At 41.9% G+C, this 17,998-nt stretch overlaps 1 long non-coding RNA gene across 1 annotated transcript in view; it reads right to left on the reverse strand.

The window, feature by feature from the left end:
* LOC126412507 (uncharacterized) overlaps positions 1 to 17,998 on the reverse strand; it is a 630,690-nt gene that overhangs the window by 612,072 nt on the left and 620 nt on the right. The gene's annotated exons all lie outside the window — the stretch shown is intronic.

A 17,998-nucleotide genomic window follows, 5' to 3' on the forward strand; every position in this document is an offset into this window, starting at 1 on the left:
GTAGGTGGTGTGATGAATGGCACCATGTTCTAAATGTAGAAAATATGAGTCAGTGGAGATCAACAGGAAAAACAAACCCATAATGTTCGAGTACAGCATTAGTAGTGTGATGCTTGACACAGTCTCGCAGACTAAATCTCTAGGCGTACCGTTGCAAAGCTATATAATATGAAATGAGCATGTAAGGATTGTAGCAGGGAATGCGAATGGTCGACTTCGCTTTATTGGGAGAATTTTAGGAAAGTTTGATAAGTGTAAAGGAGACTGCATGTAGGACACTAGTGCGAGCCGTTGTTGAATACTGTTCGAGTGTTTGGGATCCGCGCCAGGACGGAGTAAAGGAGACTTCGAAGCAATTCAGAGGCGAGTTCCTAAATTTGTTACGACTGCGAAGAAACGATTAGAAGATTAGGGCTCGTACGGACGCATACAGAACGTCATTATCCCTCGCTCTATTTGCGAGTGGAACAGGAAATGAAATGACTATAGAGGTACAGGGAACCCTAAGCCACGCACCATACGATGGGTTGCAGGGTATGTATCCTGATGCAGACGTAGAATGTCGTCACCAGATATTTTGGAAACCTCTTGACTGACTTCTCTAAATTTTTACACGATGCTCTGATAAACGTTTCGAGAGATATGGGCTACACAATTTTTAAATATGTATGGTATATAAGTATATACACTCCTGGAAATTGAAATAAGAACACCGTGAATTCATTGTCCCAGGAAAGGGAAACTTTATTGACACATTCCTGGGGTCAGATACATCACATGATCACACTGACAGAACCACAGACACATAGACACAGGCAACAGAGCATGCACAATGTCGGCACTAGTACAGTGTATATCCATCTTTCGCAGCAATGCAGGCTGCTATTCTCCCATGGAGACGATCGTAGAGATGCTGGATGTAGTCCTGTGGAACGGCTTGCCATGCCATTTCCACCTGGCGCCTCAGTTGGACCAGCGTTCGTGCTGGACGTGCAGACCGCGTGAGACGACGCTTCATCCAGTCCCAAACATGCTCAATGGGGGACAGATCCGGAGATCTTGCTGGCCAGGGTAGTTGACTTACACCTTCTAGAGCACGTTGGGTGGCACGGGATACATGCGGACGTGCATTGTCCTGTTGGAACAGCAAGTTCCCTTGCCGGTCTAGGAATGGTAGAACGATGGGTTCGATGACGGTTTGGATGTACCGTGCACTATTCAGTGTCCCCTCGACGATCACCAGTGGTGTACGGCCAGTGTAGGAGATCGCTCCCCACACCATGATGCAGGGTGTTGGCCCTGTGTGCCTCGGTCGTATGCAGTCCTGATTGTGGCGCTCACCTGCACGGCGCCAAACATGCATACGACCATCATTGGCACCAAGGCAGAAGCGACTCTCATCGCTGAAGACGACACGTCTCCATTCGTCCCTCCATTCACGCCTGTCGCGACACCACTGGAGGCGGGCTGCACGATGTTGGGGCGTGAGCGGAAGACGGCCTAACGGTGTGCGGGACCGTAGCCCAGCTTCATGGAGACGGTTGCGAATGGTCCTCGCCGATACCCCAGGAGCAACAGTGTCCCTCATTTGCTGGGAAGTGGCGGTGCGGTCCCCTACGGCACTGCGTAGGATCCTACGGTCTTGGCGTGCATCCGTGCGTCGCTGCGGTCCGGTCCCAGGTCGACGGGCACGTGCACCTTCCGCCGACCACTGGCGACAACATCGATGTACTGTGGAGACCTCACGCCCCACGTGTTGAGCAATTCGGCGGTACGTCCACCCGGCCTCCCGCATGCCCACTATACGCCCTCGCTCAAAGTCCGTGGTTCACGTCCACGCTGTCGCGGCATGCTACCAGTGTTAAAGACTGCGATGGAGCTCCGTATGCCACGGCAAACTGGCTGACACTGACGGCGGCGGTGCACAAATGCTGCGCAGCTAGCGCCATTCGACGGCCAACACCGCGGTTCCTGGTGTGTCCGCTGTGCCGTGCGTGTGATCATTGCTTGTACAGCCCTCTCGCAGTGTCCGGAGCAAGTATGGTGGGTCTGACACACCGGTGTCAATGTGTTCTTTTTTCCATTTCCAGGAGTGTAGATACACTGTAAGTGGAAAAGGTAGTTAGAAAAAAACTCAAAAAGTTCTACACCGATTTACTTCAATACTCTAATAAACTTTCAGACGAATATTTTACATCTTTTTAATATATGTATTACATAAATATATACTGTACAAAAGAGAAAAGTTGTTTTAAAAAAATCTCGAAAAGTTCTTGGCACCTTTGTTTTCTTTTTTTTAAATTTTTACAGAATACTTTCGAAAACGTTCAAACGGTTCTAGGCAGCGTATTCTTAATATATGTGATATATAAATATCTATAAACTATATAAAGGGGAAAAGTTGTTACCAAAGAATCTCGAAATGTTCTTGACCGATTGGTTTCAAATTTTTACGCAGAACTCTAATAAAAATTCGAACGGGCGTAGCCTTCATGTTTATAACCGCACATGGTGTATGACTATCTATACATTACGTAAAGAGGAAACATAGTTAGCAAAAGTCACCTTTATCGATTTACTTCAAATTTTCACACAGTACTCTAATAAACGTTAGGACGAACATTGGCAACATACTCTTTAAATATATAGATGTGTCTATACCACTATATAAAGAAATGGCGACATTTAACGTTGTTACCAAAAATCTCTAAAAGTTTCTGACGGATTTATTTTAAATTTTTACACGAGACTTAACTAAACGATCGGATGAACAGAGGCTGCAAATTTTAAATATATACTGTATTTAAATATATAAGTAATATACAAGGAATAAACGTTAGCAAAAATATCGACTAGTCTTCTATTTACTTCAAATTTACACACCACACTCTAATGAAAGCTGGAAGGCCACAGATTATATATTTTCAAATATACGGAGCTTTAAATCTACATAAGATACAATAGGCAAACGTTGTTGGAAAAAAATCTCGAAAATTTCTTGATCGATTTTTATTCAAATTTTTGCGCAACAATAGACACTCATACGGACACAGACTATAGATTTTTTATGCAACATTGTGCAGGCTTCCTGTTGAAACCGACCGCGAGAAAAAAATGCTGTGCAATGAAAATGTGTGTTTTAGTTTTGTTTCTCGTAGTCAAATTTAACTATGATATCTGGGCATTTAAGTCATTAGACAAATTGTTTCTCCTATATTTATTAGTTCTCATTATACAAAAACTGTACTCGCAACAATGTGCAGTTTCATTTTATTCCTCGCAGTCGGTTTTAACAGAAAACCGCAAAGCTCTATTTACGGTCTATGATTAGAATACTACCATGGAATCTGACTCGTCCGAAACTTTGTAATGCTACCCGTTCGCCGATTAAAACCATGCGAAATACTGTCGTTGAAGTTCCTGTTCTCACATATCCAGTAACTGGAAAGGTCTCTCTCATTCCCCATGTACCAATGATCACAACCGATTCACCCATTCATTTTAAACGCCTTTAGTTTCCTGTCAAGGTTTCCATTGCAACATCAATAAACAGAGAGGAGGCTGGGGGGGAGAAGAGGAGGTTGGTCGATAGGGATGAGGAAATGAGCACAGAGAGAGGAGGGAGGAGATGGACAGAGACATGGGGAGACGGATATTAGGACGTACATCCAGTTCTCATACATATTTAGCAATTGCAAAACATTGCCGGGTTCGCTAGTGCCAAATATTATGCAAGGGCGGAGGAAGAGTGGGGGGCTGGGGAGAGGTCTAGCTGCACCAGGGAGACGCCTACCGGCAACGACATAAACTAAGAACTCGTAAGTTAGTCATGGTTAACTTCTAGTTTCAGTGCATAAGTTAATATTCGCTCTAAGTTTGACGCCCTTCAGTATATGATATTGTCCTCTAAAATCAATTAATCTGTTTGAAAAATGGATATGCTAACGTTATGATCGGAACACTTGTTCCGTTTCCTATTTTTCCCTAAATACAGGTTTATTGGAAATAGTTGTTCCTGATTTCATACACTCTCTACATAATTCTATTTTGTCTGAAACTGATATTCTGAGCCCGTGGCTGTGTACAAATTATAGGCTGACTCTTACACAGAAGATAACAGCAAGCAGTCACTTTCTATAATGCTACTTGTTTATTTAAATAGATCCGTTTACGGTTTCGGATCGACAGGTTCATCATCAGACGGCTTATTCACGTTTAGGTGCATTTTACATTAGCTTTTACTTTTTGGTCTTCCAAATAATGAAAATTCCGTGGGTTTGTGGTGTCTACAACCAAAACATGATGTGAGACAATGTGGATTTAACTGTTGTGCCTCACAACGATTTTAAACGATGTAAACAAACTATTGAAAACATCATCACTTACATCTGAAACTAAATATTTAATTATTTTTTTATTTGAGCACTGACCAACAGAATTTTCCCTGACAAAGGCAACTAAAACTTAACCTATTCATTTATTACCCACAATATACAAACCCAAACATTAACAACATTACTTCCAATAATTAATACAAAAGAATAGCCCTGGGTTGCAAGAAATCCTAACAATAATACAAATCCAAAAAAATATGAAATTAAAGAAATATGAAACTACCTCAAACTCTGTTACTTGGCTAAACTCATTTCAATCACGAACTCCGTTAGTGGAAACCCCATTTTTTTTCATAAGTCACTTATCTCACAGAAAATGTTCATAACACGAACTACAGCAATTACAGCAAGTAGCAACAACAGCTAACTAATTAAAAGGATTCTAACTACTATAGACTCTAGCTGCTAGGGGACATATGGTTAGCAAAAGAAAGATTTTGTTGAAAAGCAAACAATGTATTTAGAAAATTTTATCTTATTCATATGACATCCAGTTCCAAAAATTATATAGTTGTCAATAATTCTACTACCGAAACATTATAAACCATACATCCATTATCATACCTTTCCTTGCATCTTTTCTAATAAGAAATTTCATCTCACTTTACATTGCGTGTCCTACCAACACAGAGTCTCCACTAAGAAAAACATGTCCAAATACTTCTCCATCCTCTCGCGAACTGCTAGTCCGTCCAACCACAGAATCTCATGCCGAGGGCGCAGAGCTCTGTCAGCGATATTAACACAGTCTATAGCGCTGCCAACTTGCAAACAGGCTACTTACATAACTCCCCTGCTCCACTCAAAAAATTTTACAAAGTCTTTTGGGCAGTGGCCAAGACTAAGTTGTTAAAATTTTTATATTAATAATATCAAATAGAGAAGATGCACACAAAGGTCAAGTAATATGCCGTTGGTCAATAAAGTAAAAATTCTTCTCAAGTCCCTAAAGACAGTCCCAATAATTCATCAGAAGAGAAGTCTGCGCTAGTTTTACGCACAAAGATTGAGCAGTATATGAAAGTGCACAAGTAAGTAGTGGACAACCATGCAGTCTTCAAGATGTAGTGGTTTCCTCCCCACGGAAACAAAGTGCTGACTCTTGACATGAAGATTTCAGTTAGTATCGTAAGATTGGTAATGAGCCGCAGCAGGGCAGATCCACAGAAGTATCAGTCGAAGTCTTGAAGAATATTGGTAGAACTGGTGGGTCACCACAGAGCAGACCTACTGTAGCGTCAATCGAAGTCTTGAAGAGTTTTGGTAGTACTGATGGGTCACCACAGAGCAAACCCACATCGTTGGTTTGTACCGTACCAAAGATTTAAACCAGATACAGGGAAAAAAGATAAACGTTATCCACTAAGACACAACGCGGACGAAACTGCGTGTTGAGTGATCAAGACAGACGGTCAATGAAGAGGATTGTGAAGAAAAGCAAGAGGACGACAGCTACAAAAGTTACTACAGAATTGAGTGTCGTACATTCGAACTCTGTCCTCCCCAAAACAACACGAAGGGACATCCATTAGCTGGGAATTTTGTAATGAGCTGGAATTCCAAAATGCCCGTAACAGGCAAACCTGGCGCCGAAGCCATTAAACCTGGGCTATGGAGCAATGGAAGAAAGTAATTTTGTCGGATGAGTATTGTTGTACACCGCTTCCAACTTCTGGGTGAGTTTACGTCACAAGAGTGAAACGTGGTGGGTATTCTGTGATGATTTGGGTGGCCGTATCACGGTATTTTATGACCCCCATGGTTACTCTGAAAGGTCGCATTACTGCCACGGATTAAGTGACCATTTTGGTTGATTACGTCCATCCTATGGCACAAACCTTGTTCCCCAATTGTGATGCCGTGTTCCAAGACGTCAGGGTACGTGTTCACACAGCTCTCACAGTTCTGGACTGGTTTTGAAAGCACGAGGATGAATTTTCAAATCTCTCTTGGCCACCACAGTCATTAGACCTCAAAATTATTGAGCCTATGTGATCTACTTTGGAGAGAAGGGTGCATGATCCCTATCCACCCCCATTATGTTTATCTCAGCTTGCCACTATTTTGCAGGAAGAATGGTGTAAAATTTCCGTCAAAACTGTACAGAACCTATATTTATCCATTCCGATACGACTGGAAGTTGTCGTGAATGCTAACGAGTTTCCTACACAGTTTTAGACCTGGTTTTTGATGTTTTCATATTTTTGTCCACCCCTTGTTGTTCAGGTGGGAAGTGGTTCTGTTGTGTTTTGGAGGTATTTGTCGTACCAAGACTTGGGCCAGTCATTCAGGTTACCGTGAACGTGAACCGGGATGTCGAATTCGAGGTCCTGCGTCAGCAAGCGTTGTCCATCCCTCTGCATCTCCATCACGAGTACGCTGTGGGCAGTCCCTTCCTCCGAGAACTGTGTGCACAGGGTTTCTTGCAAGTAGTCCTGGTTTAACGAACACTTGCCCACCATGTCACACCTCGAATGACCAGCTGAATCAACAGATCTCAATACCACAGAAAACCTCTGAAGCTGTTAGTAACAATGAGTGAGACGTAGCTATCAACAAACGCGCAGTCTGGTAGCCTTACGGTGTCTTACCATCAATGACTGGATTCACCTGGGTATCACTTACCTGAAGAAACAATTAGACTCTCTCCCTTTTCGAACTCAGGTCATTATCAACGCCAGAGGTGGTTAAAACGGGATAAACGTGATGTCTGCTTCGAGTGACTAATTTTTTTTTTTATCTGGTGTGCTTACACATATGTGAAGTACTTAAGGGCGCTTTCATGCTACATTTTATATTAGCGTTGAAAAAGATCTATCTATTCTATATATTCTATTCTATCGCTTGAGCCTTGTCCCACAGTTACGCAGGGTCAGCCATCGTTAATCGGATTTGGCATGTTAATGTTGAAGGGGTGGCCAGATGCCCTTCTTGCCACCACTCCGTAACCCGCAGGATGGAATTATTGTAACCCAGCTGTCTGCATTGAGTGTAATCCATAGAATAGTGCGAACGTGTTCAGATGTCTGCGAGCCGTGTAACTGAGGCGGAACAGGGGGACCATCCAGGTATTCACCTATCGGGATGTGGAAAACCGCCTAAAAACCACATCCAGGCTGGCTGGCACATCAGCCCTCGTCGTTAATCCGCCGGGCGGATTCGATCCGGGGCTGGCGCGCCTACCCGAGTCCAGGAAGCAGCGCGTTAGCGCTCTCGGCTACCCTGGCGGGTACTGGCGTTGAAAAAGGTCTATAAAGCCATTTTAAAAATCCATCATTGCTGTTGTGACCCTGAGTCGGAACTCCAGCAAACAAAATTTCCCTCAAACAATGCGAGCTACGCAGGATGGCCGGCCCGGCAGGCGCTGCGAGGCCGCCAGCAGATTCTAGTAGTGTCCTCCTCAAGATCAGATCGGAATTATGTTTCACGTGACGCATCAAGCGGGACACATAATGCGGAACTTGTATCTTTGGGCACCAGGATATAAGTCGCTCTCTGCACCTTAACAGACAAACCGGCTCATACAGGACCTGGTCACATACTGGTGCGACCTGTTGTGGGAGTAAACATTCTTCGCAGCAGCCAGATGATACCACAGTCACCATCTTCAATAGAGACCAATTCAACAGGAGAAGGCCCCTTCTGTAATGCATTTTGTCCTATTACGGAAATGTTAATACTGTATTTATACAAGCGTAATGAGCTGTGTGCTGTCATGGCAATCTTTGCCGTGCACGTGGAGCACTCATGGAACGTATAATTCTGATCTTTATGTTAACTCTTTGTCATCGCTGGAATTTTACGAGACATATCACGACTGATCTGAAATGACGCCCCCTTGTTCTGCTATTGATTATGAAAGACGCAATGCAATGTTCGCTTTAAGTTGTAATAAACGCCTTGTTGTATATTTACAGCTTTCATTCGAGTAGACAATAGAAACCTCCTTAGATTTGATAATAATTAATCAACTATATGTGGAATATATCAACCCTTCGCTTGACGATTGAAATAAACAAGTACTTCTCTGTGGAAAATAGTTATTAAAGAAGCTACTGCTTATGAACTTGTATGGTACGAACTCTTTAGGAATGAACTCTTACATTTGGATTAATCATTAGTCACATACTCCGAACGCACACTTAGTTTGTTTAAAACTTAGTCTGATAGCCCTCGGTTATTTTTATTATTGAATATAGAGACCCGTCAGAAATTGCTGCCTACACCAGACGAGACGGACGGAGTATTGGAGTATTCTATTCGCAAAATAAGTAGTGGTTCACTTTACACTATCACAACGAGGGAATAGCGCACTGGCGCTTAACCTGCAGGAAAGCTCGTCATTCTTCTGTGACCTGTGACCTGCTACCTTAACAGGAAGACTGTGTTCCAGAGTATGTTCCAGTGAGAGCCAGTTCTAGTTCCACTGCCGCTCTAGTTCATCACAGCTGCACGGCGCCGCATAGATAGAAGACTGGTGTGCACCTACTGAACTCAGCCTCAGAGCAGGACCGTCACAGGCTAAGAACAGAGCACAACGAACTCTTGAAGGTGTATGTTGTGAGTCTCTGAATAATTGTATGTATTGGAAATCGAACTGTAATAATTTCAGTAGCTTTGCTTGTAAGTCTGCTGCCTAATGTTTGTTTGAGACTAGCGTCCCTTTTTACACTGACATCAATGGCACTTCGGAGTTCGTTGTCAACACAAATGTTGTCGACGAAGTGAAGCTACAACAATTGCTAAGTTCCGTTTGCATATTCAGAAAATTTTCAAATTTACCTTCATGAAAAGCAGTTCTAAGTTATTCAGAACATCAAAATTATTTCTGTTCCTTTTCCTCAAATAAAATTTGTAATTTTCCTAAGATTTTAACAGTGAGAGCCGGAAGAGAAAAGCCTTTAATTTCGAAATGCATTGTTGTGTCATGCTAAGGTTGCTCTATAGTATACTGTATGATACTATGCTACAAGGATCGAACATAAGCACCGTTCACATACGTAGAAATGGATAATATTGTTATCAACACCCTCTCATTCACCTAGCAAAATTTATTAGCCTGCTTCTCTAAATAAAAGTCATTAGTCTGACGTAGCGGTGCTGGGCTGAAGTGAAACAGGTGACTTTGTGTTGTGCTGGATGTCGCGACGTGTTAGCAGCCGTCTTATCTGTAGTGGATAGCTTGAGGAAATTCCCGCTCTTGTGTTTACCCACCACGTTTCGTAACGCTTCCGTTCACAAAAAGTATGATGTTTTCTGTCTTACTTTCCATTTTGCAGCATATTTTCGAATGGAATCTGCTCGTGCTATTGACTATATGCTCAGCCTCAGATTTCTCCTTTATACAGGGTGACACACGAAAGACGTATGGCTTTGAACTGCGTAGTACTGAGGGCGCGGTGGTGGGAGATGGTCGTGATGGGGATAGTTCTGATCAACACAAGACGCCATTTCATTTACTCAGTCACTATGGAGCAGTGGGACTTGCAACGTCGAGTGTTTGTCTATGACAGTTTCGTGAAAAGTGGTGAGTCTATTATTGCTACGCAGCGATTGTTTCGTGCGCGGTTTAATGTCGGTCGACATGGAGCTGTTCCGAGCGGTAACACAATCCTCAGATGGGTGTAAAACTTCAGATCAATTGGAAACATGCTGGATAAGAAGCATCCTGACCCGAAATGCAGAGTAACGACAACAGAAAATGTTGAAAGGGTAAGGCAAGCGGCAGTCAGAAGCCCAGGACGGTCAGCTGGACGTCATGTTAGTGAGTTACGAATCAATCGTGAATCGGTTGGACGAATTTTGCATAAGGAATTAATATTCCATCCCTACAAAATGCTCATTGTCCAACAACTTAAGGAAACTGATTTTGCTGTGTGAGAAGAGTTCGCTTACAGAATACAAGTTATTTTGGGATCGAATGAAAATGAAATTTTATTGATGAGCGATGAAGTTCATTTTCATTTAAATGGGACTGTGAACAAGCAAACCCTACGTTGCAGAGTGAAAATCTCATTCTGAAAACCTACGTTACTGGGCTCCAGAGCATCCACTCCTTATCCACCAGCGTCCTCTACACTCCAAAAAAGTAAGAGTCTGGTGTGCTCTTGGCTCTGTTGGCATTGTTGGACCTTACTTTTTTGAAGAGAACGGGGCCACAGTTACTGTTAATTCGGTTCGTTACATTTGTATGCTTGAAACAATCTTGAAACCAAAACTAAGAAGCCGACGAATCCCTTTTAAAACCCGTTTGGTTCCAGCAGGATCACACGCCGCAAACACTTCTGACAGATCTTGGACCCATGTTTCCTGGCCGGATTATCTCAGGTTTTGGCAACGTTCCTTGGCCTCTCAGGTCTCCCGACTTGTCAGTATGTGACTTTTTTCTGTGGGGGTACCTTAAGAACTTTGCCTATAACCACAAACCACGAAATTAGGACGAGTTGAAGACTGCAATCATTCAAGAAATTGCTGCCATCCCTGCAGAGATTTTAGTCCGTGTGATGGAGGATTTGGGAAGAGACTTGAGTCCTCCATTCGAAATAATGGACATCACCTTGACGACATTATTAATCACAAATAACTTTGTTAACTAAAATGGCTAATAATGAGCTTTGATTTTGCGTAAATAAACATGCATTAATTTTAAAGTTAGCTGAGTATTATTTCATTTAAAACCGTCCGTCTCCCGTGTGTGACCCTGTAGGAGACAATGTCTTCCACAAAGCATTTGTAATGTATTTTGTGTGTACATTTTTAGAGCAAAACTCTGTCTCGTCATCGTTCAGTGAAATTCCGGCAAGGGTACCGGCGAAGCAGCCGTCCATGGCCGGTCCACCGTCTGGTTTATATATTTTTCATTAAATTCTCACCAAATAAAATGTAGCGCTAACTGCAGTAGATCGAATAATTCGTACGTCTAGGTTATGTTGATATTTTATAGTGCAACAGGTTTAAGTTTATGACTTCTAAGGTTTTTACAGTGGCTGCTGAAGTGTATGAATTTAGTAGAGAAAAAGACGGTACGATAGTATCTAAAAGTAATGGCAAATGATTGTTTTGTGTCGCAAAATTTATGCTGTTCTTTGGCGCATATGTCTTCTTTATACAATGACCACACTCCTGTGGGGTTTTTACGGGAATGATCTTTTTACAACGGTTTCGATGCAATGTGGAATTTTGTGTAAAGACAATGATAAAGGCAAACGGTTAAAATTGGTGCTTTTTCACTGCGAATCTGGAGCCTACATTTTTTTAGCTCTCAAATTTAGCACAACCACGACTTTGCATCCATCATAGATAAAATCAGAAAGCATAAAAGCTTGTCAGAAAAAGTAAGATAATGTCATCTATGAATAGAGAGAACCTTTACATTTTTCCCACGTTATACACGCAAAATGAATGTCTGATCCCTCGCCTTATTTGAACTGCAGCCCCTGTCCCTATTAACTGCACAAAGTATACGTCAGTCTTATCTCAATAATGTAGTTCAGCATACCGTCCCAGAAGTTCGTCGTCTGCACCATAATGCTGATATCTTAGCATTTCGTTACATGCTCACAGGTGAGGCAGTGCTCGGCGACATCTGATTTAGACGCTGCTTGAAGCGTTTGTTCTATAAAGCAATGCTTAACAATTCTTATACTCTGCCCAGCATACAAATGGTGTGCTCTATCCACACGATAAGCGGCATATAAACGTTTTTTGGTCCTTAGATTATCTTTCACAAGTAGTAGACCTTGTAGTTTAGTTGCAAAAATGTAGACGGTGGTCAGAAACGGTCCGAAAAGCTTGTAAGAGTGTTGCAGGTGGGGGCTGTGTCGAGAAATAATTGTTAAGAAAACAGTTCGATATGATGTGCCGTTTCCGAGTTGCGTTGCGTTGAAGTTGGCGAGTCAGGTCGTCAGGTGCGCAGATTCAAGCACTTGCACGCGCTAAAATGCGACAATGCACAGACGTCCGTGGGCCCGTGTCCAAATGCTCATTACCAACTATAATGTGCCTCTTTCGGAAGTGATAAATTTGAAGTATGTGAGTGAAAGCTATGTTTGGTCGGCTTGAAGAAACCAAACAAATAACACGTTTGATGACAGTTTGCTTGAATTTGCGCGCGTGGCGACCTGGTAAACTTCAAATACGTAATTTCACTGGCAAACAAGTCGAAAAGGGATCTACGTGTAGGTTTGTTTCTTAACGATTACTTCTCAGCGCAAACTCGGCTGCAACGCCATTATAAGCTTTCCAGTCTGTTTCTGACTACCCTGTACGTACAGCAGGGTGACGGATAATTTAGTTAACAGGGAACAGAAGCTTTAGTAAAGTGTGAGACACGACGTCAACATATCAATGTTCTCTCTCCCTCTCTCTCTCTCTCTCTCTCTCTCTCTCTCTCTCTGTCTGCTCATAGATAAGTGGCTACTAAGCTGTTTCTTGACGAAAGGTCCTCTTGTGACGTTTTATTATTATTTTTTTAATTTCATTTCAGGCCAACTAAGAAGCACGCCAAGATAATTACAGTTTCCTTCATCCTTCTCCAAAACTCTTTCTCTCAGAATGGACTCTTTCATGCAACCATTTGACTCGAGTTGTTTTCTGTTTGTTTTATCGTCCTGAAAAGCTTTGGATTTCTTGACTTCTCGTCTGAATTTGTTACTAACGAGTAAAGTCTCTTGCTCAACCTGCATTTCCTCTAAGTCCTTCTTTTCCATTTTTGTCTTTCCTTCCCACCCTTTTTCTTAGTCTGTTCCTCGTTTTCCAAGAATTTGAAGATCTTTTTTGTTAATATGCCTTCTTTCACTGTCTCTAGATGTCCACGGAGGGTTATACGTCTTTCCGTGATGCCATCTGCTATTCAAGGGCAGAATGAGTCTATTTCCTTATTTGGTCTCAAATTATCAATCCACATTGCAAAAATAGGATAAGTATGATGTGTTAAGTGAATTGGTACGGCGGAAGTGGCAGGACACATTTTCTTTACTTATAACTTTTGTTTTGGCATAGCATTATGCCTGTTTGTTTTATTGTTTTACGGAACCGGGAATGAATGGCTGGGGCGGCGTGCATCGTGACCTGTTCAGTTCTATTGCTGTCGAAACAGCGAACAACGAACTCTGCGCTCGCCACCCGGCTAAGACAATTAGAGAAGCTGTCGAAATACGGTGTGAAGGGTATACGACAAAATTAAATGAGCTGCAAACGAAAAACGTAGACACTTTGAAATCAAAATCGTTGTTTCTTGACTAGATTTGAATTGCAATACCAGCTTGAGTTCAGTCGCCTCAGTCACTGCGCCATCTAAAATTTTTGTCAATTTGTGGTGAGATGTTATGAGACCAAACCGGTTAGGTCATCGGTACCTAAGCTTACACACTACTTAATCCAACTTAAACTAACGTACGCTATGGACAACACACACACACACACACACACACACACACACACACACCCATACCCGAGGGAGGATTCTAACCTCTGACGGGGGGAGCCGCTGCGCCACCCCACAAGGTTGGGAGTAACAAGTGCTGCCGAAAATGAGCAGGAACGCCAAAAGAGGAAGACACCGCGTCGCTCAGGAGGACGAGGTCCACGCATGATGACCGGTCGAGGCATTCATAAAAGCCCTACACATGAAAGATATTAGGACTACAGCTTCATCGCTAACAATTTCATCATGAGCTTTACGTGGCTGTATCTTCCACGTCGTATGCAGTTTATCAGGAAATAGTCCGTCTTCACTCGCAATATTTTATTTTTCTGCTCATGTCCAACGTGTCTCGAATCTACGACTACATTTCCAAGGTCGAAGTTAACGCTCTTCACATATCCGCTTCATTTTGTCATCTCGCGGTAAATTAACGACACAGTTGCTAACTTCATGAGGGCGTCTCAGTCGATATTAACGAACGACTAAAGTTCTATTCTACTTGCATTGATAAGTATGTAAATTGTACATTTGATCAGCTAATGTAGTAATATTATCATAATATTTCAGTCTATGAACATGCGAAGTTAAACGATATAACCTATTGCGAAGAAGTGAGAGCGAGTATTGTGAGGTTTAGGGGGGAGGCGGGTGAAGGAGGGAAGGACGGGGATGATGGGTGTGGTTGATAGACAAACACACACACGCACACACAAAGAGAGAGAGAGAGAGACAGACAGACAGACAGAACAGACAGAGAGAGAGAGTAGAAGCTCTGGGAAAAAGAGGATGGAAACATGTGCTTTAATACTTTTGTCCTATTGTGTACAGACACATACATTGCTGAAAATAAAAATTAATTCTTGTATGCAATGGCTGGTCATTCAGCATGTCAACAGGTTGGAAAATATGTTGCGTCCTATTTGGTCAAATGTTTGAGTAGGGCGAAAACTAACTCCTAGAAATTATATACTCGATTTTTTTGCCCAAGTTTTGAAGAGAAGGAAATAGACAAATGTAGTGTCTAATTGTCTAGCTTAAGATCTAGATCTGCATAAAAAATATTTGTAAATTAGCTGCTATCCATGTAAATAAAGTGTCAAAAGTGTCAAAGTTCGTCTCGTCAAGGCCTAACTACTTTGCGCATAAGTTACTTGGTGTATAAATTGTGGCATTATTTCTTTCATGTTGACAAAATAAAACAACATAAATTGAAACTTTTCAGCTCCCTCTTAATAATAATATAATACCGATCCATATTTAAGTATATTTCATGCTTTCTGAACAAAACTTGAAACTCTAAAACAGTTGAGCGAGACGGCAAAACGTTCTGAAATATGCTTTGTCTAAAAGTAAGAAATAAAATAGATTAGAGAAATATTTGACATGCCTCATTAGCTGTACACTATTTCGACTATCATTCAAATGCGCTTGAAAATTTCTCTGATCTATTAAATTTCTAACGTTTTAGAGAAATCATTTCACAAAAGATTTGACTGATCTTTTAAATTAAAAAAAAAAATTATTATCTCCGCCTGAGAATTCTCAAAGGCACATTTTGAGATCTATACTGAAGTCTGGCAAGTTATATTTGCTGTAATGAGGGTGAGTTCCTACTGCAAATTTGCCATTCATTTTCTGCTAGACGAAAAACTGAAGAAGATGTAACGCCCTAAAACGTCACTGAAGTGTAGTGGCAGCTCCAAAAGGCGTTGGAATTAAGCAGGATAATGAAGTATTGTGCTTAAATACATTGTATTCCTTCTTGGGTTTCCGAAAGTGACGCAGCCTTATAGTATAATGATTATTATTATGTAGATATGTTTCTTATGTTATTGAGGAAGAAATGGCTTACACATTATTGAGAATACAATTCATCGTCACCCAGTGTATTAGATACGGATGCACCAAACAAGTCCACTACAAGTGGCTGTACGACGAGTTTCTGAAGACTGTAAATGTGGCAGATTAAACCGAAAACAGTCGACCCGAAAGGAAAGTGGATCGGTGTGCATTACGCGTCTTCTTTCAATCTCAGGTGGTCTTGTAGCGCCTGAACTCACCGTTGGTTGTGCGGACAAACCGTCACGCAGCAACAGTTCATACTGTTGCCTGACGACATTAGGATGCGTATAACTTTACGTCAGTGATTCATGTCGTATTTCTTGCCAGAACGGAAAGAACTTAATAAATGGTGTGGTCTGACGAGGAGTGTTTCCACCATGAATGCACAGAGTTCACGCCTTTGGGCTACGTGCGATCAATATTATCTGCACGTGTCTCCTCTACTTGCACAAAACATGAGAATTTGGTGTACAGTATCTGGCAGGAGAATCTCCATCACACTCTTTCATGACGCAATGAACAGCGAACGCTGGATACAGATGGTGCAACAGTTTTTAAACACTTTACCTGATGAGCAAATACAGCACACAGCATAAAATTCTTCAGACTACGTGACAGCAGTGTCAAGGTTTTTTTTCCTAGGACAGTGTTTTTCACGGAAAAGTCATCCTGAAGGCGTCGTCGCCTGCTCAGTCTCCTAATTTATCCCCAACTAGATTTTTTTTCTTATGGGACCACTTGAAAGACGCTGCTTACTAAACTCAGGTCCTAATTAAAGACAAAATTGGACGATGAGCTGCTGCAGTTACTCTACGAACGTTGCACAATGTATTTTTTATATTTACATCCATGTTCTGAAAACCACAGTTGTGTGCATGGTGAAGGGTACTTCCCGCAGTACCGTGTATTAGAATTTCTTCCCCTTCGGGTCACCTGTAGAGATGGAGAAAAATAACTGTTTCAACGTTTCTGTTCTCGCTGTAAATTGTCTAATTCTGAAGTGTATCCCAAGTTTCCTCCCTTAATTGTGGTTGCTGGAACTTGGTAAGCAGCCTTGTCGCGATAGACGACAATCTTCAGACAATTGTCAGATTTTTCAGCATTTCCGTAACGCTCTTTTGAGTCAAACCAACATGCCACGTAAGTTTTCTCATTTCGGATGCCACAACTATAAATTTATTGAGGGGCAGTTTCATTTTACATTCTGGCTGTTATAAAATCACACACACAAAGCATAACGATGTAAATTAAGGAATTAGGAGTACGCACTTGAAAATGCCTACCAGCAATCATCAGCTGATCGTGTTGCAAATAACAACGATATTACAACAGCCAGAGTGTAAATTGGAACTGCCCATCAAACGTATGACAATTGTGTCCTCGTTTTTGTATCTTCAATGTCTAGTGTAATGTCCTCTTCCTTATGGGACTCGCCCACTTGTGTAGTATCGTACGATGCGTCGCGTAAGTGTTTTGTAAACGGTTTCCTGTTTCGACTGATTGCATTTTTCCAATATCTTACCCTTGAACCATCTGCTTTATCTACGGATGAGCCTATGTGAGGATTCCACTTCGTCATTTTCTTCAAGCGAGGCACCACAGTCGTTTATTTGTTGACGGACCCTGTGATACGGGGTGTTCAAAACGTCTCTCGCAGTGCCGTATGATTGTTAGCCGCGTGTGCCGTATGATTGTTCGCCTGTCTGGGTTACTTCCCTCCATGGGGACTCTCCCAACGTTCCACTGTTTCGTTTATCTCAGCCAGCGTCAGTAAAAATGAATATTCAATAAATTAATAACTGGTCTTTCACTGAATTTCATTTCGGTATATTCACTGTGGCATACGGCACGCGCGGCTAACAACCGTACGGCACTGCGGAGAGACTTTTTGAACACCCCGTAGTTCCACCTGGACTGTTATTTACACGTAATTATTTTATTTAGTTTCTCACGAATGTCGTAATGTATCTTACTAATTAGCAACGGACATGGCAGTTCTGAAAACGAGCGCATATACGTCCGAGCGTCAAATTTAAAATAGAATGTTAAGTGAATACAGTGATAGTTATCATAGAATCTATTGCCACGTTCTTAGACAAAGCCAGGGCTTACTTTCATCGTTAAAAACCATGTATCAATTACACCCGCGCTGGAAATAATCGGATATATTACGACATGTTATCACCTACAGCACTTGAGAATCGCCTCTAAGGTCGAAATTGGTCAATCGTGCAAAATTAAATAAATGAGTGTAAACAAAATCCGAGGACTAATCATTACAATTTCACTTCATTTCCCCATAAATTGTCAACGGTATTACTAGAATGATGCCTATTGT

The sequence above is a fragment of the Schistocerca serialis genome, chromosome 7 (assembly GCF_023864345.2).
Source record: "Schistocerca serialis cubense isolate TAMUIC-IGC-003099 chromosome 7, iqSchSeri2.2, whole genome shotgun sequence".
Taxonomy (NCBI): Eukaryota; Metazoa; Arthropoda; class Insecta; order Orthoptera; family Acrididae; genus Schistocerca; species Schistocerca serialis.